Genomic DNA, 23,612 nt, shown 5'->3' on the forward strand with positions numbered 1-23,612 from the left:
GTGTGGGATTTCCAGTCTTTGTCAATAGTGCCACCATCAGCTGAGCAGCTTACGTCGCTTGTTGTAGGCTTGCACTGACCTTCTACAATAGGTTGAAGGTTATCTAATGATTTGAGGAGCTTCACTTTAATGGAGGAGTTGGCTTACTTGTACTAATGTGTTGTAAGTAGTACTAGGTCAATGGACAGTTTTTTCCTCACCAATATCTTAGCTGCGACTTTACAACAGAGCCCCAGAGGGTAGTCTTGATCTTAGGAGAGGAGTCCCTGAGGTACTTTAGAAGCTTCCTCTTGTAGCTCCAGGCTTGTGTCCACATATACTACAGGATTATGGATATCCCTCAATTTTCTGTGATTTTTTTACCTTGCTACAACTAAATTCTTCTTCTGGAATGCAATCTATGCGGCAGTAGTTGGAACAAGTATGCTCCTTATATCTAAGAAGTATTTTGTTCCTTGTAGTATACCCACAAACACTGCAGTAACTACTGGGACAATAGCCAGATAGCGAAGATATTCTTGCTATTTTGAGATGTGAAGTCATCCCAGAGGAAGCATTGTAAGTTCACAATGAAGTTCACAGGAGAGAGAGAGAGAGTGGGTGGGTGGTGGTATCGTGAGGGTGTTTATTTTGGGGTGGGTAGTGAGGGAAGGTGAGGACAGGCCAGCAAGCTAAGAGTGTTACCTTCTCACTATCACTAAATAAAAAACTGTTTATGCTATGACTTAAGAAATCGTAATGACACGATTGCAAATAAACCATACCCCCGGCCGGGATTGAACCCGCGGTCATAGAGTCTCAAAACTCCAGCCCGTCGCGCTAACCACTAGACCAGCTAGCCACAATAAGATTCATCCAACTAGGTATATTTCTACACCATAGGAAGGTTAGCACAGGCACCTCTGTGACCACAAATGCAAGCTGGAGATTCGTCTGTAAAAACTTGCATTTGTGGTCACAGAGGTGCCTGTGCTAACCTTCCTATGGTGTAGAAATATACCTAGTTGGATGAATCTTATTGTGGCTAGCTGGTCTAGTGGTTAGCGCGACGGGCTGGAGTTTTGAGACTCTATGACCGCGGGTTCAATCCCGGCCGGGGGTATGGTCTGTTTATGCTATCCACGTTTTCACTACAGGAAGTTGTTAGTACAAATCACTATGTTACAGCTGTACATGTTAGGTTGTTATAAAGCACCCAGATGCTAGAACATAGCACCAAACACTTAAATATCACTGAGTTTGCTTATATTCACTTTTATGGAGGAGTTGGCTTACTTGTACTAATGTGTTGTAAGTAGTACTAGGTCAATGGACAGTTTTTTCCTCACCAACCCTCGTAGATAAGTAATATTAAGAAAGTTTATATAGCACACTGTGACACGTCCTGCCTTCCTTCTCTCTCTCTCTCTCACTCAATAAAGTGGGGTGAAGGAAGAGAAGGGGAGAGGCAGGGAGAAACAGTGGACAACAAACAAGCTAAATAAACGGCCAAAAACATTAAAACACACACACACACACACACACACACACACACACACACACACACACACACACACACACACACACACACACACACACACACACACACAAACACACATATAGTGGCTCAGAAGGGAAGTCAAAGGCTCAGAGGATCAGAGGAAACTGGTTCTGGTAAGGAAGAATGGATAGGAGAGCAATGCAAAAGGATGGAACAAGAGTGGAAGAGCAAACTAAGTTAGCTTTCTGCAAAAATGGAGAAAAGGACTGAGGTAGAGCTTTCCACAAAACTGGAAAAGAGGATGGAGGAGGAAAAGAAGAAATGGGAGTCACAAGTTAAAGCCTCAGAAGCCAGGATAAGGGCCCTAGAATATGAGGTAAATAGGCTGAAGCAAGTTACAGGCATATTGCCCAGGGGAGATATAGCATCTGAAGCTGGTACACCCCTGCTGTACGAGGAGTCAAATGAAAAGGAAGGAGACAAAACTTATGCTAAGGCCCTATCAGCCTACCAAATAGGGCCGAGGAATGAAGGGGAGAGGAGTTGGGAGCAGGGATAGTAGTAGGGAAGGAGGGAGAAGGTGAAGAGGGGAATAGGTCACAGGAAGAGGTATGACCATGCCACCAAGAGCTACAGGAAAAAATAAGGAAGACAACAGCCATATACAAGTAGTACCCAGAGACACAGAGGGAAAGGCAATGGTAGGAGGATGGGAGGAAGTCAGTGTTTATTCATGGGCTTCAGGAGAGCGAGGGGAGGATATACAATGAAAGATGGCAGGAAGAAAAATGGGACATTGAAAACATCATCAATGAAATTGGCAAGAAGAGCATGAGTAAGACAGTAAATTTTCAGAGAATAGGGGGGTTCTTGAAGGGGAGACATGGGCCAGTCATGCTGATTTCCAGGAGAGAAACAGTGTGAAACAGGATGCTGCAAGAGAAACCACTGCTGAAGGAATCATCAACATACGAGATGGAGTTCCTAGACTGAGACAGAGCAAAAACAGAATGACAGCAGCTGAGGAAAAAGACACAAAAGCAAAAGGGGCTAGGAAGAGAGACAAGGACAGAATCAGCAGAGGACAACCAGAGCAGGGCAGAGCAACAAGAGCAAGCACACACAGTAACCCTCAGTAACCCACACATCCCCCTCAGCTCAAACCCCACCCCTACAGAAACCCACAGTAACCCACACAATGCACCCTCTCCCCCCATCTTCCTCACCACAAACCCCACCCTCACAGTAACCCACAGCAACCCACACACTGTACCCTCTATCCCCATCCACCTCATCATAACCCCCTCCCCCACTGTAACCCCCCATAGGCCCTCTTCCCCCATCCCCCTCAGCACAACCCCCACCCCCACAGAAACCCAGCCAGGGCACCAGCTCCCCAAACCCACCTCTCTCCCCAGACCACAGTTATTGAAAAGAAGTTGAAGGTTTGGTACAAGAACGCAGATGGAATAACGAATAAATGTGAGAAGTGGCATGAAAGAATCAAGGAGTTGTCCCTAAACATCGTAGCAGTTACAGAAGCAAAACTCACTGGGATAATAACAGATGCAATCTTCCCACCCGGATATCAGATCCTGAGGAAGGATAGAAGGAGCAGGGGGAGAAGAGGGGTTGCACTACTAATAAAAAACCAGTGGGGTTATCAAGAAATGGAAGGAATGGGCGAGATTAGAGAAATGGATTACATAGTAGGTACAGTTCAGTCAGGGGAACACAAGGTAGTCATTGCAGTGACGTATAACACACCACAGAACTGCAGGAGGCCAAGAGAGGAATATGATGAGTGCAACAGAGCAATGGTGGACACTCTAGCTGAGGTGGAAGAAAGGGCTCACTCAATTAGAGTGAAGTTACTGGTCATGGGCGACTTCAATCACAGGGAGATTGATTGGGAAAACCTGGAGCCACATGGGGGTCCCAAAACATGGAGAGCCAAGATGATGGATGTGGTGCTGGCAAATCTCATGCACCAACATGTTAGGGATACTACCAGAGAGAGAGGGGAGGATGAACCAGCAAGACTGGACCTCGTGTTCACCATGAGTAGCTCAGACATTGAGCACATCACATATGAAAGGCCCCTTGGAGCTAGTGACCACATAGTTATGAGCTTTGAATACATCGTGGAGCTAAAAGTGGAGAGGGTAACAGGAGTAGAAAGGGAAAAGCTAAACTATAAAAGGAGGGACTACACAGGAATGAGGATCTTCCTGCAGGAGGTTCAGTGGGAACAGGAGTTGGTAGGAAAATCAGTAAACGAAATGATGGACTTTGTAACAACAAAATGCAAAGATGCAGAGGAAATGTTTGTTCCCAAGGGTAACAGAAATAATGGGAAGGACAGAACAAGTCCTTGGTTTACCCGAAGGTGCAGGGAGGCAAAAACTAAGTGCTCTAGAGAATGGAAAAAGTACAGAAGGCAAAGGACTCAGGGAAATAAAGAGATTAGTTGACGAACCAGAAACGAGCATGCACAGATAAGGAGGGAGGTGAAGCGTCAGTATGAAAATGACATAGCATCGAAAGTCAAGTCTGACCCGAAACTACTCTACAGCCACATCAGGAGGAAGACAATAGTCAAGGATCAAATAATCAGGCTGAGGAAGGAAGGTGGGGAGCTCACAAGAAATGACCAGGAGGTATGTGAGGAGCTCAGGAAGCATTTACAGTGGAGGCTGAAGGGACAATGGAAAGACAAAACAGTGGGGTGCAGCAACGAGGAATATACCAACAAGTGTTGGATGAATTACACACAACTGAGAAGGAGGTGGAGAAGTTCCTAAGTGACCTTGATACCTCAAAGGCAGTGGGACCGGACAACATCTCTCCATGGGTCCTTAGAGAGGGAGCAGGGACACTATGTGTGCCACTAACCAAAATCTTTAACACTTCCCTTGAAACTGGGCAACTACCTGAAGTATGGAAGAAGGCAAATGTAGTCCCCATCTTTAAGAATAGAGACAGAAATGAAGCACTAAATTATAGACCAGTGTCACTGACATGTATAGTATGCAAAGTCTTGGAAAAGATTGTCAGGAGGAGAGTGGTGGAGCACCTGGAGCGGAGCAAGATTATAAACGACATCCAGCACGGATTCATGGAAGGCAAATCCTGTGTCACAAACCTACTAGAGTTTTACGACAAGGTAACTGAAGTAAGAAATGAGAGGGAGGGGTGGGTTGATTGCATTTTCTTGGACTGCAAGAAGGCCTTCGACACAGTTCCTCACAAGAGATTAGTACAAAAGCTAGAGGAAGAGGCACGTATAACAGGAAGGGCACTGCAATGGATCAGAGAATACCTAACAGGGAGGCAACAGCGAGTCATGGCCCATGATGAGGTATCACAGTGGGTGCCAATGACGAGCGGGGTCCCACAGGGGTCAGTCCTGGGACCAGTGCTATTCTTGGTATATGTGAACGACATGACGGAAGGGATAGACTCAGAAGTGTCCCTGTTTGCAGATGACGTGAAGTTAATGAGGAGAATTAAATCAGATGTGGACCAGACAGGTCTACAAAGAGACCTGGACAGGCTGGATGTGTGGTCCAGAAACTGGCTCCTAGAATTTAACCCCGTCAAATGCAAAGTCATAAAGATCGAAAGAGGACAAAGAAGACCGCAGACAGAGTATAGGCTAGGAGGCCAAAGGCTGCAAACCTCACTCAAGAAGAAAGACCTAGGAGTGAGTATAATACCGAGTACATGGCCAGAAGCACACATTAGCCAGATAACTGCTGCGGCATATGGGCGCTTGGCAAACCTGAGAATAGCGTTCCGGTACCTCAGTAAGGAATCGTTCAAGACTTTATACACTGTGTACGTCAGGCCCATACTGGAGTACGCAGCACCAGTTTGGAACCCACATCTGGTCAAACACGTCAAGAAATTAGAGAAAGTGCAAAGGTTTGCAACAAGGCTAGTCCCAGAACTAAGGGAAATGTCCTATGAAGAAAGGTTAAGGGAAATCGGTCTGACAACACTGGAGGACAGGAGGGTCAGGGGAGGCATGATAACGACATACAAAATACTTCAGTCACAGAGTAGTTAGGAAGTGGAATAGTCTGGCAAGCGATGTAGTGGAGGCAGGAACTATACATAGTTTTAAGATGAGGTATGATAAAGCTCATTGAGCAGGGGGAGAGAGGACCTAGTAGCAGTCGGTGAAGAGGCGGGGCCAGGAGCTGAGTCTCGACCCCTGCAACCACAATTAGGTGAATACAGAACCATACCCAGAACCCCACAACCACACATGCTATCCCAACACAAACCACAATCCACACTTACATCCCCCACCCGACACTATGCTGTAGAATCCCACAGCACACTACCAGGTCCCCAACCTTCACAGACTCCCCAGAACTCAGTGTTGGAGAGAAAACTGAAATGTATGGTGCGCCAATGCTGATGGAATAACGAATAAGTGGGAGAAGTGGTACGAAAGAGTCGAAGATGTATCACCAGACATCATAGCTCTCACAGAAACAAAGTTCATAGGTATAATAATAGATGCCATCTTTCCAACAGGATATCAGATCCTTAAGAAAAACAAAAGGAACAGAGGGGGTGGAGGAGTGGCACTGCTCATCAAAAACAAATGGAATTTTGATGAGCTGGAGAGGGGAGACAGAGGAGAGGCCAGAGATTGCATAATAGGAACATTTAAGTCTGGAGGTCCCAAGGTGGTAATTGCAGTGATGTATAACCCACCACAGAACAGCAGGAGGCAAAGGCAAGAGTACGATGAGCGCAATAGAGCGATGGTGGACACACTGGCGAAGTGGCCAGAAGGGCTGATGCGAGCAGGGCAAAGCTGCGGATTATGGGTGACTTCAACCACAAGGAAATCAACTGGGAGAACCTGGGGCCACATGGAGGCCCGGAAATGTGGAGTGCTAGGATGATGGAGGTGGTACTGGAAAACCTCATGTACCAACACATAAGGGACACTACCAGAGAGAGAGAGAGAGGAGAGGATGAACCAGCGAGACAGGACCTAATATTCACCTTGAGATGTGTAGATATTGAGGACATCTTATATGAAAGACCCCTCGGGGCCAGTGATCATGTGGTTCTGAGCTTTGAATGCATAGTAGAGTTACAAGTGGAGAGGGAAGCAGGAAGGGGAGGACGAATGAAGCCAAACTACAAGAGAGGGGACTACACTGGCACGAAGAATTTCCTTCACGGGGTTCAGTAGAACAGAGAACTGGCAGGGATGTAAGTAAACGAGATGATAGAATATGTGAGAACAATATGCAAGGAAGCTGAGGAGAGGTTTGTGCCCAAATGTAACAGAAATAACGAGAAAGCCAGGATGAGCCCATGGTTCACCCGAAGGTGCAGGGAGGCCAAAATCAAGTGTGCTAGAGAATGGAAGAAGTATAAAAGGCAAAGGACCCAGGAGAATAAGGAGAGCAGTCGTAGAGCCAGAAATGAAAATGCATAGGTAAGAGCGGAGGCCCAACGGCAATATGACATAGCGCACATCGGAGGCGCACATCATCCAAAAAACCGCTGCAGCATTCAGGCGCCTAGCAAACCTAAGAACAGCATTCTGCCATCTTAATAAGGAATCGTTCAGGACTCTGTACACTGTGTACGTTAGGCCCATATTGGAGTATGCAGCACCAGTTTGGAACCCACATCTAGCCAAGCATGTAAGGAAGCTAGAGAAAGTGCAAAGGTTTGCAATAGGACTAGTCCCGGAGCTGAGGGGTATGTCCTACAAGGAAAGTTTAAGGGAAATCGATATGACGACACTGGAAGACAGGAGAGATAGGGGTAGGGGGAATATGACAACGACATACAAAATTCTGAGAGGAATCGACAAGGTGGACAGAGACAGGATGTTCCAGAGACTGGACACAGCAACAAGGGGTCACAGTTGGAAGTTGAAGACACAGATGAATCACAGGGATGTTAGGAAGTATTTTTTCAATCACAGAGTTGTGAGCAATGGAGCACGAAGCTGCCAGTGAAGAGGTGGGGCTAGAAGCTGTGAATCGACCCCTGCAACAACAACTAGGTAAGTACACATATACACCAACACCAGTCCAACACAGAAGTTACCACACCTGCCCATGTTAGTGAGTGGTGTTTTGTGAGTGTGTGTGTGTGTGTGTATGTGTGTGTGTGTGTGTGTGTGTGTGTGTCTGTGTGTGTCTGTGTGTGTGTGTGTGTGTGTGTGTGTGTGTAGACTCACTAACCACTCCTTACCTACTTGATGCTCTGGAGAGTTGAGCTGCAGCTCCTGACCCCACCTTCTACAGCAATACCAGTAAATTCAGTCGGGGGTTTTCTCGTACACTGTCGAACCCCCCACGTACAGAACCCCATATATACAGAATCCCCCACGTACAGAACCTCCCCACGTACAGAAAGAACCCCAACATACAGAACCTCCCCACGTACAGAAAGAACCCCCACGTACAGAACCCCTCCCCCATGTACAGAACCCCTCCCCCACGTACAGTACCCTCGGTTACTGAACCCCAACTTACAGAACCCCCACGTACAGAACCCCTACGTGCAGAACCCTCCACGTAAAGAACCCCCAAGTACAGAATGCCACACGCACAGAACCCCCACGTACAGAACCCCCACATACAGTATCCTCACTTACTGAACCCCAACTTACAGAACCCCCAAGTACAGAACCCCACGTACAGAACCCCCACGTGAAGCATCCTCACGTAAAGAACCCCACGTACAGAACATCATGTACAGAACCCTCACGTATAGAACCCCCTACGTACAGAACCCCTCACGTACAGAACCTCTACCACGTACAGAACCCCCATTATCCATACTACAAAAAGATTCTTACACCCTTCCTGGTGTTTTTGCGAGTTCTTCAGGTACCCAGGCGACCTGGAACGTACCTGTAGGGACCCTTGTCCCTGCAGGACCCTTCCGGGGCCCCTGCTCACTTGCAAGGACCCTTGTCTCACAACAGAAGAGACATAAGTTCGATTTAGAGATCGAGACTCGTGGGTTAACTCCCTGACACCTGCTGCCCATCTTCACCTAGCAGAAAATAGGTAGCTAGAAGTTAGGCAGGTGTTGTGAGAGTCATGTTGGAAATAGGTCACACTGGCTTATCCTAGCTTAAGCCAGAATAGTTTATCACCAGTGTGTATAATATATGTGTTTATTATGTATCCTTATCCTAAGTCGTAGTGACGGAGTGGTCGCAGTGGTCGGAGCTGCCCACTGACTCTCCACTGCCACACTGACAAGCTGGGTCATTGTTGCAGTGGTCGGAGCTGCCCACTGACTCTCCACTGCCACACTGACAAGCTGGGTCATTGTTGCAGTGGTCGGAGCTGCCCACTGACTCACCACTGCCACACTGACAAGCTGAGTCATTGTTGCAGTGGTCGGAGCTGCCCACTGACTCACCACTGCCACACTGACAAGCTGAGTCATTGTTGCAGTGGTCGGGGCTGCCCACTGACTCACCACTGCCACACTGACAAGCTGGGTCATTGTTGCAGTGGTCGGGGCTGCCCACTGACTCTCCACTGCCACACTGACAAGCTGGGTCATTGTTGCAGTGATCGGAGCTGCCCACTGACTCTCCACTGCCACACTGACAAGCTGGGTCATTGTTGCAGTGGTCGGGGCTGCCCACTGACTCACCACTGCCACACTGACAAGCTGAGTCATTGTTGCAGTGGTCGGGGCTGCCCACTGACTCTCCACTGCCACACTGACAAGCTGAGTCATTGTTGCAGTGGTCGGGGCTGCCCACTGACTCACCACTGCCACACTGACAAGCTGGGTCATTGTTGCAGTGGTCGGGGCTGCCCACTGACTCTCCACTGCCACACTGACAAGCTGGGTCATTGTTGCAGTGATCGGAGCTGCCCACTGACTCACCACTGCCACACTGACAAGCTGAGTCATTGTTGCAGTGGTCGGAGCTGCCCACTGACTCACCACTGCCACACTGACAAGCTGAGTCATTGTTGCAGTGGTCGGGGCTGCCCACTGACTCTCCACTGCCACACTGACAAGCTGGGTCATTGTTGCAGTGGTCGGGGCTGCCCACTGACTCACCACTGCCACACTGACAAGCTGGGTCATTGTTGCAGTGGTCGGGGCTGCCCACTGACTCTCCACTGCCACACTGACAAGCTGGGTCATTGTTGCAGTGGTCGGGGCTGCCCACTGACTCACCACTGCCACACTGACAAGCTGAGTCATTGTTGCAGTGGTCGGGGCTGCCCACTGACTCTCCACTGCCACACTGACAAGCTGAGTCATTGTTGCAGTGGTCGGGGCTGCCCACTGACTCTCCACTGCCACACTGACAAGCTGGGTCATTGTTGCAGTGGTCGGGGCTGCCCACTGAGTCTCCACTGCCACACTGACAACATTCACTGCTGATACGAAGTTGCAACTTTACAGGTAAATCTGTAACTTGATCCATCAGGTCCGACGCGACACCATAGTCTTCCAACAGCTTACTTTTCTTCTTATCTAAGATTTCTCTCTCTATTTCTCTCTCTCTCTCTCTCTCTCTCTCTCTCTCTCTCTCTCTCTCTCTCTCTCTCTCTCTCTCTCTCTCTCTCTCTCTCTCTCTCTCTCTCTCTCTGTCTCTCTCTCTCTCTCTGTCTCTGTCTCTCTCTCTCTCTCTCTCTCTCTCTCTCTCTCTCTCTCTCTCTCTCTCTCTCTCTCTCTCTCTTTCTCCTTTTTATCCCTCTCTTTCTACCTCTTCCCTTCTTTCTTCCCTTTTCTCCCTTGCATCTCCTTCCCTTACCTTCTATTTATTTCCATTACCGTTCTTCCCTCTGTTACTACGGGTTTTACGTCAGCAGCAGAGCGCTTAGCCCACAACCGAAGGGACGTGGACTCGACTCCCGAGCTAGGCGAGACCTATGGACCAGTCTTCCTACACCAGTTGCCCCTCTTCACCTAGCAGTAAATAGGTACAGAGTGACATTATACACCTGGCTGGAATAATTCACTAATAGCCCACAAGTTAGGAGAGACGGTGGTATTTGTGGTCTGATAATGGTGCAGGAAGACTTGAAACGTCACCTAGTGGAAAGTAAATAGGTACCTGGGTGTTAGTTTGGGGTGGCATCCTGGGGGTCTTGCCGATGTTTGTTGTGTAGACCCGACTGTTGTTCCTGTCATCTTCCTGGCCTTCCCTCTTCTGTTCCTTTCCTGCTCCTCCTCCTCCTCTTCCTGCTCCTCCTCCTCTTCCTGCTCCTGCTTCTCCTCTTCCTGCTCCTCCTCCTCCTCTTCCTGCTCCTCCTCCTCTTCCTGCTCCTCCTCCTCTTCCTGCTTTTCCTACTCCTCTTCCTGCTCCTGCTTCTCCTCTTCCTGCTCCTCCTTCTCCTCTTCCTGCTTTTCCTACTCCTCTTCCTGCTCCTGCTTCTCCTCTTCCTGCTCCTCCTTCTCCTCTTCCTGCTTTTCCTACTCCTCTTCCTGCTTCTCCTCCTTCTGAATGAACATTAAAATGGTATAAAATACCGACAGATTGTTAGGTAAGACACATATGCAACAGTTAGGTATCTTTATTTTGAAACGTTTCGCCTACACAGTAGGCTTCTTCAGTCGAGTACAGAAAAGTTGATAGAAGCAGAAGATACTTGAAGACGATGTAATCAGTCCATCACCCTTAAAGTTTTGAGGTGGTCAGTCCCTCAGTCTGGAGAAGAGCATTGTTCCGTTGTCTGAAACAATATGAAATTGAAGTGACAGAATCGGGCCTTATATAGTGCCAGGAGGTGAGACGTAGGTTGATTTGGGAGGGCAGGTCCTTCTCAAACCCAGCCGTTCTCACTAGTAGAGGTTGTCGAAGTAGATGGTCTGTACCAAGATACCCTTGTGTTGCAGTGTCTGACAGAATGAACATTAAAATGGTATAAAATACCGACAGATTGTTAGGTAAGACACATATGCAACAGTTAGGTATCTTTATTTTGAAACGTTTCGCCTACACAGTAGGCTTCTTCAGTCGAGTACAGAAAAGTTGATAGAAGGAGAAGATACTTGAAGACGATGTAATCAGTCCATCACCCTTAAAGTTTTGAGGTGGTCAGTCCCTCAGTCTGGAGAAGAGCATTGTTCCGTTGTCTGAAACAATATAAATTGAAGTGACAGAATCGGGCCTTATATAGTGCCAGGAGGTGAGACGTAGGTTGATTTGGGAGGGCAGGTCCTTCTCAAACCCAGCCGTTCTCACTAGTAGAGGTTGTCGAAGTAGATGGTCTGTACCAAGATACCCTTGTGTTGCAGTGTCTGACAGAATGAACATTAAAATGGTATAAAATACCGACAGATTGTTAGGTAAGACACATATGCAACAGTTAGGTATCTTAATTTTGAAACGTTTCGCCTACACAGTAGGCTTCTTCAGTCGAGTACAGAAAAGTTGATAGAAGCAGAAGATACTTGAAGACGATGTAATCAGTCCATCACCCATAAAGTTTTGAGGTGGTCAGTCCCTCAGTCTGGAGAAGAGCATTGTTCCGTTGTCTGAAACAATATGAAATTGAAGTGACAGAATCGGGCCTTATATAGTGCCAGGAGGTGAGACGTAGGTTGATTTGGGAGGGCAGGTCCTTCTCAAACCCAGCCGTTCTCACTAGTAGAGGTTGTCGAAGTAGATGGTCTGTACCAAGATACCCTTGTGTTGCAGTGTCTGACAGAATGAACATTCTGTCAGACTGGGTTTGAGAAGGACCTGCCCTCCCAAATCAACCTACGTCTCACCTCCTGGCACTATATAAGGCCCGATTCTGTCACTTCAATTTCATATTGTTTCAGACAACGGAACAATGCTCTTCTCCAGACTGAGGGACTGACCACCTCAAAACTTTAAGGGTGATGGACTGATTACATCGTCTTCAAGTATCTTCTGCTTCTATCAACTTTTCTGTACTCGACTGAAGAAGCCTACTGTGTAGGCGAAACGTTTCAAAATAAAGATACCTAACTGTTGCATATGTGTCTTACCTAACAATCTGTCGGTATTTTATACCATTTTAATGTTCATTCTGTCAGACACTGCAACACAAGGGTATCTTGGTACAGACCATCTACTTCGACAACCTCTACTAGTGAGAACGGCTGGGTTTGAGAAGGACCTGCCCTCCCAAATCAACCTACGTCTCACCTCCTGGCACTATATAAGGCCCGATTCTGTCACTTCAATTTCATATTGTTTCAGACAACGGAACAATGCTCTTCTCCAGACTGAGGGACTGACCACCTCAAAACTTTAAGGGTGATGGACTGATTACATCGTCTTCAAGTATCTTCTGCTTCTATCAACTTTTCTGTACTCGACTGAAGAAGCCTACTGTGTAGGCGAAACGTTTCAAAATAAAGATACCTAACTGTTGCATATGTGTCTTACCTAACATTCTCCTCCTTCTCTTCCTGCTCCTCCTCCTCCTCTTCCTGCTCCTCGTCCTCTTCCTGCTCCTCCTCCTCCTCTTCCTGCTCCTCGTCCTCTTCCTGCTCCTCCTCCTCCTCTTCCTGCCCCTTCTTTTCCTCTTCCTCCTCCTCCTCCTACTCTTCCTGCTCCTCCTCCTACTCTTCCTGCTCCTCCTCCTACTCTTCCTGCTCCTCCTACTCTTCCTGCTCCTCCTCCTACTCTTCCTGCTCCTCCTCCTACTCTTCCTGCTCCTCCTCCTACTCGTCCTGCTCCTCCTCCTACTCTTTCTGCTCCTCCTCCTCCTACTCTTGCTGCTCCTCCTCCTACTATTTCTGCTCCTCCTCCTCCTACTCTTCCTGCTCCTTCTTTTCCTCTTCCTGCTCCTCCTCCTCCTCTTCCTGCTCCTCGTCCTCTTCCTGCTCCTCCTCCTCCTCTTCCTGCTCCTCCTCCTACTCGTCCTGCTCCTCCTCCTACTCCTCCTGCTCCTCCTTTCTCTTTCTGCTCCTCCTCGTTCTTTCTGCTCCTCCTCGTTCTTTCTGCTCCTCCTCGTCCTTTCTGCTCCTCCTCGTTCTTTCTGCTCCTCCTCGTTCTTTCTGCTCCTCCTCGTCCTTTCTGCTCCTCCTCGTTCTTTCTGCTCCTCCTCGTTCTTTCTGCTCCTCCTCGTTCTTTCTGCTCCTCCTCGTCCTTTCTGCTCCTCCTCGTCCTTTCTGCTCCTCCTCGTCCTTCTCCTCCTCCTCCTCCTCCTCCTCCTCCTCCTCCTCCTCCTCTTCCTCCTCCTCCTCGTTCTTTCTGCTCCTTCTCGTCCTCTTCCTGCTCTTCCTCCTACTCTTCCTGCTCCTCCTCGTCTTTCTGCTCCTCCTTCCTGCTCCTCCTCCTCTTCCTGCTCCTCCTCCTCCCTGCTCCTCCTCCTCCTCTTCCTGCTCCTCCTCCTACTCTTCCTGCTCCTCGTCCTCTTCCTGCTCCTCCTCCTACTCTTCCTGCTCCTCCTCGTCCTCTTCCTGCTCCTCCTCCTCCTCTTCCTGCTCCTCCTCCTCCTCTTCCTGCTCCTCCTCCTACTCTTCCTGCTCCTCCTCCTACTCTTCCTGCTCCTCCTCCTACTCTTCCTGCTCCTCCTCGTCCTTTTCCTGCTCCTCCTCCTACTCTTCCTGCTCCTCCTCCTACTCTTCCTGCTCCTCCTCCTACTCTTCCTGCTCCTCCTCCTACTCTTCCTGCTCCTCCTCCTACTCTTCCTGCTCCTCCTCCTACTCTTCCTGCTCCTCCTCCTACTCTTCCTGCTCCTCCTCCTACTCTTCCTGCTCCTCCTCCTACTCTTCCTGCTCCTCCTCCAGTAAACACTTCTGGGGAGATAATAACAGTGGTGTTCCTGAGACTCAACATTTTGGTGTAAAAAATCTGCAGACCACTACACAAAGGTGCCATCCTTGGTGACACTGTAACCTTTGTAACACCAGCAGCGACCTCTGTAAGAGAGAGAGAGAGAGAGAGAGAGAGAGAGAGAGAGAGAGAGAGAGAGAGAGAGAGAGAGAGCGAGAGAGAGAGAGAGAGAGAGAGAGAGAGAGAGAGAGAGAGAAATTTACAACTGTCCTTCCCTAGAAACAAACATTATCACCTTTGTACCTGATTACATTTATAAGTAACTGATCACCTTTGTAAGTAACTAATCACCTTTGTAAATAATTGATTACTTTTGAAAGTAATTGATTATCTTCATAAGTAATTGATTACCTTTAAAAGTAATTGATTATCTAGGAATATAATAGTATAGTTGTGGCACACACACATGTACACTAATCCTCTTTTATAGATTCTAATCCTTTAAAATTATTACAATCCTCATGTATGGATTCCAATCCTCTTTAAACGATTCCAATTCTCTTTAAACGATTACGATCCTATTTAAAGGATTCCAATAATCTATAAATGATTTCAATGGTTATTAATGGATTAAAGTCCTCTTTAATGGATTCCAAATGTCTTTAAAGGATCCCAATTCTCTTTAAAGAATTCCAATCCTCTTTAAAGGATTCCAGTCCTTTAAAGAGGGATGATATGCGGAAAGATATACTCAGCATAACCTTGTCTCAGTTATCTGTATTCACCTCAGCTTAACGCAGTTTACTGCGTCCTTATTCAGACGTTTATTGGTCATTATATGATAGAAAGGTCTCTCTCTCTCTCTCTCTCTCTCTCTCTCTCTCTCTCTCTCTCTCTCTCTCTCTCTCTCTCTCTCTCTCGCTTACCCCCTCTCTCTTACATACTTCCGACACTAACGATCATAATTAACCTTAATTAACCTAGTTTATGAGGCGTGTTAAGAGGACAAGAGAGTAAATTAACCGGGTTGTTAAGCACAGTCAGGATTATATATATATATATATATATATATATATATATATATATATATATATATATATATATATATATATATATATATATATATATATATATATATATATATATATATATATATATATATATATATATATATATATATATATATAACTTCATTCCAACAGGGTCGGAGACCCTTGGAGCATGGGGCAAGTGTGCTCTAAAGTTCCTTAAAGAGCTTGGTGAAAAGCTCATCATAGAAACCAAGGACCACAGGGCGACCAGCTTCCTCTTTCAGAGACTCAGTGTTGCGATCCAGAGAGGAAATGCCTGCAACATTCTGGGCACGCGGCCCACCGCCGGGGAGCTGGACGAAGTGTTCGAGATGTAGCTCTGAGTTACCTATGTTGTTTTACTTTCTATCGTATTTTTGTGAATGTTTGGCCAATGTATTTTGTCTTTATATAAAACATACTATATATATATATATATATATATATATATATATATATATATATATATATATATATATATATATATATATATATATATATATATATATATATATATATATATATATATATGCATATCTGAAGTTCTTAAACGGGAGTGTTATTAACCCGGGGGTTATTAACCAGGGAGAGCTATTAATCGGGGAAAGTTACTAACTAGGGAGAGTTATTAACCAGGGAGAGTTACTAATCAGGGAGAGTTAATAACCAGGGAGAGTTATTAACCGGGAGCGTTATTAGCCAGAGAGAGTTATTAACCAGGGAGAGTTACTAACCAAGGAGAATTATTAACTATCTCTGGTTAGTAACTCTACCCGGTTAATAACTCTCCCTGGTTAATAACTCTCCCTGGTTAATAACTCTCTCTCTGGTTAGTAAGTCTCCCTGGTTATTAACCAGGGAGAGTTACTATCCAGAGAGAGAGAGAGAGAGTTACTAAACTGGGAGAGTTAATAAGCAGAGAGAGTTATTAACCGGGAGCGTTATTAACCAGGGAGAGTTATTAACCAGGGAGAGTTATTAACCAAGGATAGTTATTAACCAGGGAGAATTATTAACCAGGGAGAGTTATTAACCAAGGATAGTTATTAACCAGGGAGAATTATTAACCAGGGAGAGTTATTAACCAGGGAGAGTTATTAACCAGGGAGTTATTAACCAAGGATAGTTATTAACCAGGGAGAATTATTAACCGGCAGATTTATTACCTTACTAACTTACTTGATTCACTTAAGGACAACAACAGCAAGTTGTAGCTGTTGTTGGTGGCTGTTGTTGGTGGCTGTTGTGTGATGTTGTTGTGTGATGTTGTTGTGTGATGTTGTTGTGTGATGTTGTGTGATGCTGTGTGATGCTGTTGTGTGATGTTGTTGTGTGATGTTGTTGTGTGATGTTGTGTGATGCTGTGTGATGCTGTTGTGTGATGTTGTTGTGTGATGTTGTTGTGTGATGTTGTTGTGTGATGTTGTTGTGTGATGTTGTTGTGTGATGTTGTTGTGTGATGTTGTTGTGTGATGTTGTTGTGTGATGTTGTTGTGTGATGTTGTTGTGTGATGTTGTTGTGTGATGTTGTTGTGTGATGTTGTTGTGTGATGTTGTTGTGTGATGTTGTTGTGTGATGTTGTTGTGTGATGTTGTTGTGTGATGTTGTGTGATGCTGTTGTGTGATGTTGTTGTGTGATGTTGTTGTGTGATGTTGTTGTGTGATGTTGTTGTGTGATGTTGTTGTGTGATGTTGTGTGATGTTGTTGTGTGATGTTGTTGTGTGATGTTGTTGTGTGATGTTGTTGTGTGATGTTGTTGTGTGATGTTGTGTGATGTTGTTGTGTGATGTTGTTGTGTGATGTTGTGTGATGTTGTTGTGTGATGTTGTTGTGTGATGTTGTGTGATGTTGTTGTGTGATGTTGTTGTGTGATGTTGTGTGATGCTGTGTGATGCTGTTGTGTGATGTTGTTGTGTGATGTTGTTGTGTGATGTTGTTGTGTGATGTTGTGTGATGCTGTGTGATGCTGTTGTGTGATGTTGTTGTGTGATGTTGTTGTGTGATGTTGTTGTGTGATGTTGTTGTGTGATGTTGTGTGATGCTGTTGTGTGATGTTGTTGTGTGATGTTGTGTGATGTTGTTGTGTGATGTTGTTGTGTGATGTTGTTGTGTGATGTTGTTGTGTGATGTTGTTGTGTGATGTTGTTGTGTGATGTTGTGTGATGCTGTTGTGTGATGTTGTTGTGTGATGTTGTGTGATGCTGTGTGATGCTGTTGTGTGATGTTGTTGTGTGATGTTGTTGTGTGATGTTGTTGTGTGATGTTGTGTGATGCTGTTGTGTGATGTTGTTGTGTGATGTTGTGTGATGCTGTGTGATGCTGTTGTGTGATGTTGTTGTGTGATGTTGTTGTGTGATGTTGTTGTGTGATGTTGTTGTGTGATGTTGTTGTGTGATGTTGTTGTGTGATGTTGTTGTGTGATGTTGTGTGATGCTGTTGTGTGATGTTGTTGTGTGATGTTGTGTGATGTTGTTGTGTGATGTTGTTGTGTGATGTTGTTGTGTGATGTTGTTGTGTGATGTTGTTGTGTGATGTTGTTGTGTGATGTTGTGTGATGCTGTTGTGTGATGTTGTTGTGTGATGTTGTGTGATGTTGTTGTGTGATGTTGTTGTGTGATGTTGTTGTGTGATGTTGTTGTGTGATGTTGTTGTGTGATGTTGTTGTGTGATGTTGTTGTGTGATGTTGTTGTGTGATGTTGTTGTGTGATGTTGTTGTGTGATGTTGTTGTGTGATGTTGTTGTGTGATGTTGTTGTGTGATGTTGTTGTGTGATGTTGTTGTGTGATGTTGTTGTGTGATGTTGTTGTGTGATGTTGTTGTGTGATGTTGTTGTGTGATGTTGTTGTGTGATGTTGTTGTGTGATGTTGTTGTGTGATGTTGTTGTGTGATGTTGTTGTGTGATGTTGTGTGATGTTGTGTGATGTTGTGTGATGTTGTTGTGTGATGTTGTTGTGTGATGTTGTTGTGTGATGTTGTTGTGTGATGTTGTTGTGTGATGTTGTTGTGTGATGTTGTTGTGTGATGCTGTGTGATGTTGTTGTGTGATGTGTGATGCTGTGTGATGTTGTTGTGTGATGTTGTTGTGTGATGTTGTTGTGTGATGTTGTTGTGTGATGTTGTTGTGTGATGTTGTTGTGCGATGTGTGATGCTGTGTGATGCTGTTGTGTGATGTTGTTGTGTGATGCTGTGTGATGTTGTTGTGTGATGTGTGATGCTGTGTGATGCTGTTGTGTGATGTTGTTGTGTGATGTTGTTGTGTGATGTTGTTGTGTGATGTTGTTGTGTGATGTTGTGTGATGCTGTGTGATGCTGTTGTGTGACGTTGTTGTGTGATGTTGGGTGATGTTGTGTGATGTTGTTGTGTGACGTTGTTGTGTGATGTTGTGTGATGTTGTGTGATGCTGTTGTGTGACGTTGTTGTGTGATGTTGTGTGATGTTGTGTGATGTTGTTGTGTGATGTTGTTGTGTGATGTTGTTGTGTGATGTTGTTGTGTGATGTTGTGTGATGCTGTGTGATGCTGTTGTGTGATGTTGTTGTGTGACGTTGTTGTGTGATGTTGTGTGATGTTGTGTGATGTTGTTGTGTGATGTTGTTGTGTGATGTTGTGTGATGTTGTTGTGTGATGATGTTGTGTGATGTTGTTGTGTGATGTTGTTGTGTGATGCTGTTGTGTGATGTTGTGTGATGTTGTGTGATGTTGTTGTGTGATGTTGTTGTGTGATGTTGTGTGATGCTGTGTGATGTTGTTGTGTGATGTTGTTGTGTGATGCTGTTGTGTGATGTTGTGTGATGCTGTGTGATGCTGTTGTGTGATGTTGTTGTGTGATGCTGTGTGATGCTGTTGTGTGATGCTGTTGTGTGATGCTGTTGTGTGATGATGTTGTGTGATGATGTTGTGTGATGTTGTTGTGTGATGTTGTGTGATGCTGTTGTGTGATGCTGTTGTGTGATGATGTTGTGTGATGTTGTGTGATGCTGTTGTGTGATGCTCTTGTGTGATGATGTTGTGTGATGATGTTGTGTGATGTTGTGTGATGCTGTTGTGTGATGCTGTTGTGTGATGATGTTGTGTGATGATGTTGTGTGATGTTGTGTGATGCTGTTGTGTGATGCTCTTGTGTGATGTTGTTGTGTGATGTTGTGTGATGATGTTGTGTGATGATGTTGTGTGATGTTGTTGTGTGATGTTGTGTGATGCTGTTGTGTGATGCTGTTGTGTGATGATGTTGTGTGATGTTGTGTGATGCTGTTGTGTGATGCTGTTGTGTGATGTTTTGTGATGCTGTTGTGTGATGCTCTTGTGTGATGTTGTGTGATGTTGTTGTGTGATGATGTTGTGTGATGTTGTTGTGTGATGATGTTGTGTGATGCTGTTGTGTGATGATGTTGTGTGATGTTGTGTGATGCTGTTGTGTGATGCTCTTGTGTGATGTTGTTGTGTGATGCTCTTGTGTGATGTTGTGTGATGTTGTTGTGTGATGATGTTGTGTGATGTTGTTGTGTGATGATGTTGTGTGATGTTGTTGTGTGATGCTCTTGTGTGATGTTGTGTGATGTTGTGTGATGATGTTGTGTGATGCTGTTGTGTGATGATGTTGTGTGATGTTGTTGTGTGATGCTCTTGTGTGATGTTGTGTGATGTTGTTGTGTGATGATGTTGTGTGATGCTGTTGTGTGATGATGTTGTGTGATGTTGTTGTGTGATGCTCTTGTGTGATGTTGTGTGATGTTGTTGTGTGATGATGTTGTGTGATGCTGTTGTGTGATGATGTTGTGTGATGTTGTTGTGTGATGCTCTTGTGTGATGTTGTGTGATGTTGTTGTGTGATGCTGTTGTGTGATGCTGTTGTGTGATGCTGTTGTGTGATGCTGTTGTGTGATGCTGTTGTGTGATGATGTTGTGTGATGTTGTTGTGTGATGCTCTTGTGTGATGTTGTGTGATGTTGTTGTGTGATGCTGTTGTGTGATGCTGTTGTGTGATGCTGTTGTGTGATGCTGTTGTGTGATGCTGTTGTGTGATGCTGTTGTGTGATGCTGTTGTGTGATGCTGTTGTGTGATGCTGTTGTGTGATGCTGTTGTGTGATGCTGTTGTGTGATGTTGTTGTGTGACGTTGTTGTGTGATGTTGTGTGATGTTGTTGTGTGACGTTGTGTGATGTTGTTGTGTGATGCTGTTGTGTGATGCTGTTGTGTGATGCTGTTGTGTGATGCTGTTGTGTGATGCTGTTGTGTGATGCTGTTGTGTGACGTTGTTGTGTGATGTTGTGTGATGTTGTTGTGTGATGTTGTGTGATGTTGTTGTGTGACGTTGTGTGATGTTGTGTGAGGCTGTTGTGTGATGTTGTGTGATGCTGTTGTGTGATGATGTTGTGTGATGTTGTGTGATATTGTGTGAGGCTGTTGTGTGATGCTGTTGTGTGATGTTGTGTGATGTTGTTGTGTGATGTTGTTGTGTGAGGCTGTTGTGTGATGTTGTTGTGTGATGTTGTGTGATGTTGTGTGATGTGTGATGTTGTTGTGTGAGGCTGTTGTGTGATGTTGTTGTGTGATGTTGTTGTGTGATGTTGTTGTGTGATGTGTGATGTTGTGTGATGTTGTTGTGTGATGTTGTTGTGTGATGTTGTTGTGTGATGTTGTTGTGTGATGTTGTTGTGTGATGTTGTTGTGTGATGTTGTGTGATGTTGAGTGAGGCTGTTGTGTGATGTTGTTGTGTGATGTGTGATGTTGTGTGATGTTGTTGTGTGATGTTGTTGTGTGATGTTGTTGTGTGATGTTGTTGTGTGATGTTGTTGTGTGATGTTGTTGTGTGATGTTGTGTGATGTTGAGTGAGGCTGTTGTGTGATGTTGTTGTGTGATGTTGTTGTGTGATGTTGTTGTGTGATGTTGTGTGATGTTGTTGTGAGAGGCTGTTGTGTGATGTTGTCGTGTGATGTTGTTGTGTGATGTTGTTGTGTGATGTGTGATGTGTGATGTTGTTGTGTGATGTTGTGTGATGTTATTGTGTGATGTTGTTGTGTGATGTTGTGTGATGTTGTTGTGTGATGTTGTGTGATGTTGTTGTGTGATGATATGTGATGTTGTGTGATGTTGTTGTGTGGTGTTGTTGTGTGATGTTGTTGTGTGATGTTGTGTGATGTCGATGTGTGATGTTGTGTGATGTTGTGTGATGTTGTTGTGTGATGTTGTGTGATGTTGTGTGATGTTGTTGTGTGATGTTGTTGTGTGATGTTGTTGTGTGATGTTGTTGTGGGATGTTGTTGTGTGATGTTGTGTGATGTTGTGTGATGTTGTGTGATGTTGTGTGATGTTTTGTGATGTTGTTGTGTGATGTTGTGTGATGTTGTGTGATGTTGTTGTGTGATGTTGTTGTGTGATGTTGTTGTGTGATGTTGTTGTGGGATGTTGTTGTGTGATGTTGTTGTGTGATGTTGTGTGATGTTGTTGTGTGATGTTGTTGTGTGATGTTGTTGTGTGATGTTGTTGTGTGATGTTGTTGTGGGATGTTGTTGTGTGATGTGTGATGCTGTTGTATGATGTTGTGTGATGTTGTTGTGTGATGTTGTTGTGTGATGTGTGATGTTGTTGTGTGATGTGTGATGTTGTTGTGTGATGTTGTGTGATGTGTGATGTTGTTGTGTGATGTTGTGTGATGCTGTTGTGTGATGTTGTGTGATGTTGTTGTGTGATGTTGTTGTGTGATGTTGTTGTGTGATGTTGTGTGATGTTGTTGTGTGATGTTGTGTGATGTTGTTGTGTGATGTTGTTGTGTGATGTTGTGTGATGTTGTTGTGTGATGTTGTGTGATGTTGTGTGATGTTGTTGTGTGATGTTGTGTGATGTTGTTGTGTGATGTTGTGTGATGTTGTTGTGTGATGTTGTGTGATGTTGTTGTGTGAAGTTGTGTGATGTTGTTGTGTGATGTTGTGTGATGCTGTTGTGTGATGTTGTTGTGTGATGTTGTGTGAGGCTGTTGTGTGATGTTGTTGTTTGATGTTGTTGTGTGATGTTGTGTGATGTTGTTGTGTGATGTTGTTGTGTGATGTTGTGTGATGTTGTTGTGTGATGTTGTGTGATGTTGTTGTGTGATGTTGTGTGATGTTGTTGTGTGATGTTGTGTGATGTTGTTGTGTGATGTTGTGTGATGTTGTGTGATGTTGTGTGATGTTGTTGTGTGATGTTGTGTGATGTTGTTGTGTGATGTTGTGTGATGCTGTTGTGTGATGTTGTTGTGTGATGTTGTGTGAGGCTGTTGTGTGATGTTGTTGTGTGATGTTGTTGTGTGATGTTGTTGTGTGATGTTGTTGTGTGATGTTGTGTGAGGCTGTTGTGTGATGTTGTGTGATGTTGTGTGATGTTGTTGTGTGATGTTGTGTGAGGCTGTTGTGTGATGTTGTGTGATGTTGTTGTGTGATGTTGTTGTGTGATGTTGTCGTGTGATGTTGTGTGATGTTGTTGTGTGACGTTGTTGTGTGATGTTGTTGTGTGATGTTGTTGTGTGATGTTGTGTGAGGCTGTTGTGTGATGTTGTGTGATGTTGTGTGATGTTGTTGTGTGATGTTGTGTGAGGCTGTTGTGTGATGTTGTTGTGTGATGTTGTTGTGTGATGTTGTTGTGTGATGTTGTCGTGTGATGTTGTGTGATGTTGTTGTGTGACGTTGTTGTGTGATGTTGTTGTGTGATGCTGTTGTGTGATGTTGTTGTGTGATGTTGTTGTGTGATGTTGTGTGATGTTTTGTGAGGCTGTTGTGTGATGTTGTTGTGTGATGTTGTGGTGTGATGTTGTTGTGTGATGTTGTTGTGTGATGTTGTGTGAGGCTGTTGTGTGATGTTATTGTGTGATGTTGTGTGATGTTTGATGTTGTTGTGTGATGTTGTTGTGTGATGTGTTATGTTGTGTGATGTTGTTGTGTGATGTTGTGTGATGTTGTTGTGTGATGTTGTTGTGTGATGTTGTTGTGTGATGTTGTGTGAGGCTGTTGTGTGATGTTGTTGTGTGATGTTGTGTGAGGCTGTTGTGTGATGTTGTTGTGTGATGTTGTTGTGTGATTTTGTGTGAGGCTGTTGTGTGATGTTGTTGTGTGATGTTGTGGTGTGATGTTGTTGTGTGATGTTGTGTGATGTTGTGTGAGGCTGTTGTGTGATGTTGTGTGATGTTGTTGTGTTATGTTGTTGTGTGATGTTGTTGTGTGATGTTGTTGTGTGATGTTGTGTGATGTTGTTGTGTGATGTTGTTGTATGATGTTGTGTGATTTTGTTGTGTGATGTTGTTGTGTGATGTTGTTGTGTGATGTTGTTGTGTGATGTTGTGTGATGTTGTTG

The sequence above is a fragment of the Cherax quadricarinatus genome, unplaced genomic scaffold (assembly GCF_038502225.1).
Source record: "Cherax quadricarinatus isolate ZL_2023a unplaced genomic scaffold, ASM3850222v1 Contig74, whole genome shotgun sequence".
NCBI classification, from domain to species: Eukaryota; Metazoa; Arthropoda; class Malacostraca; order Decapoda; family Parastacidae; genus Cherax; species Cherax quadricarinatus.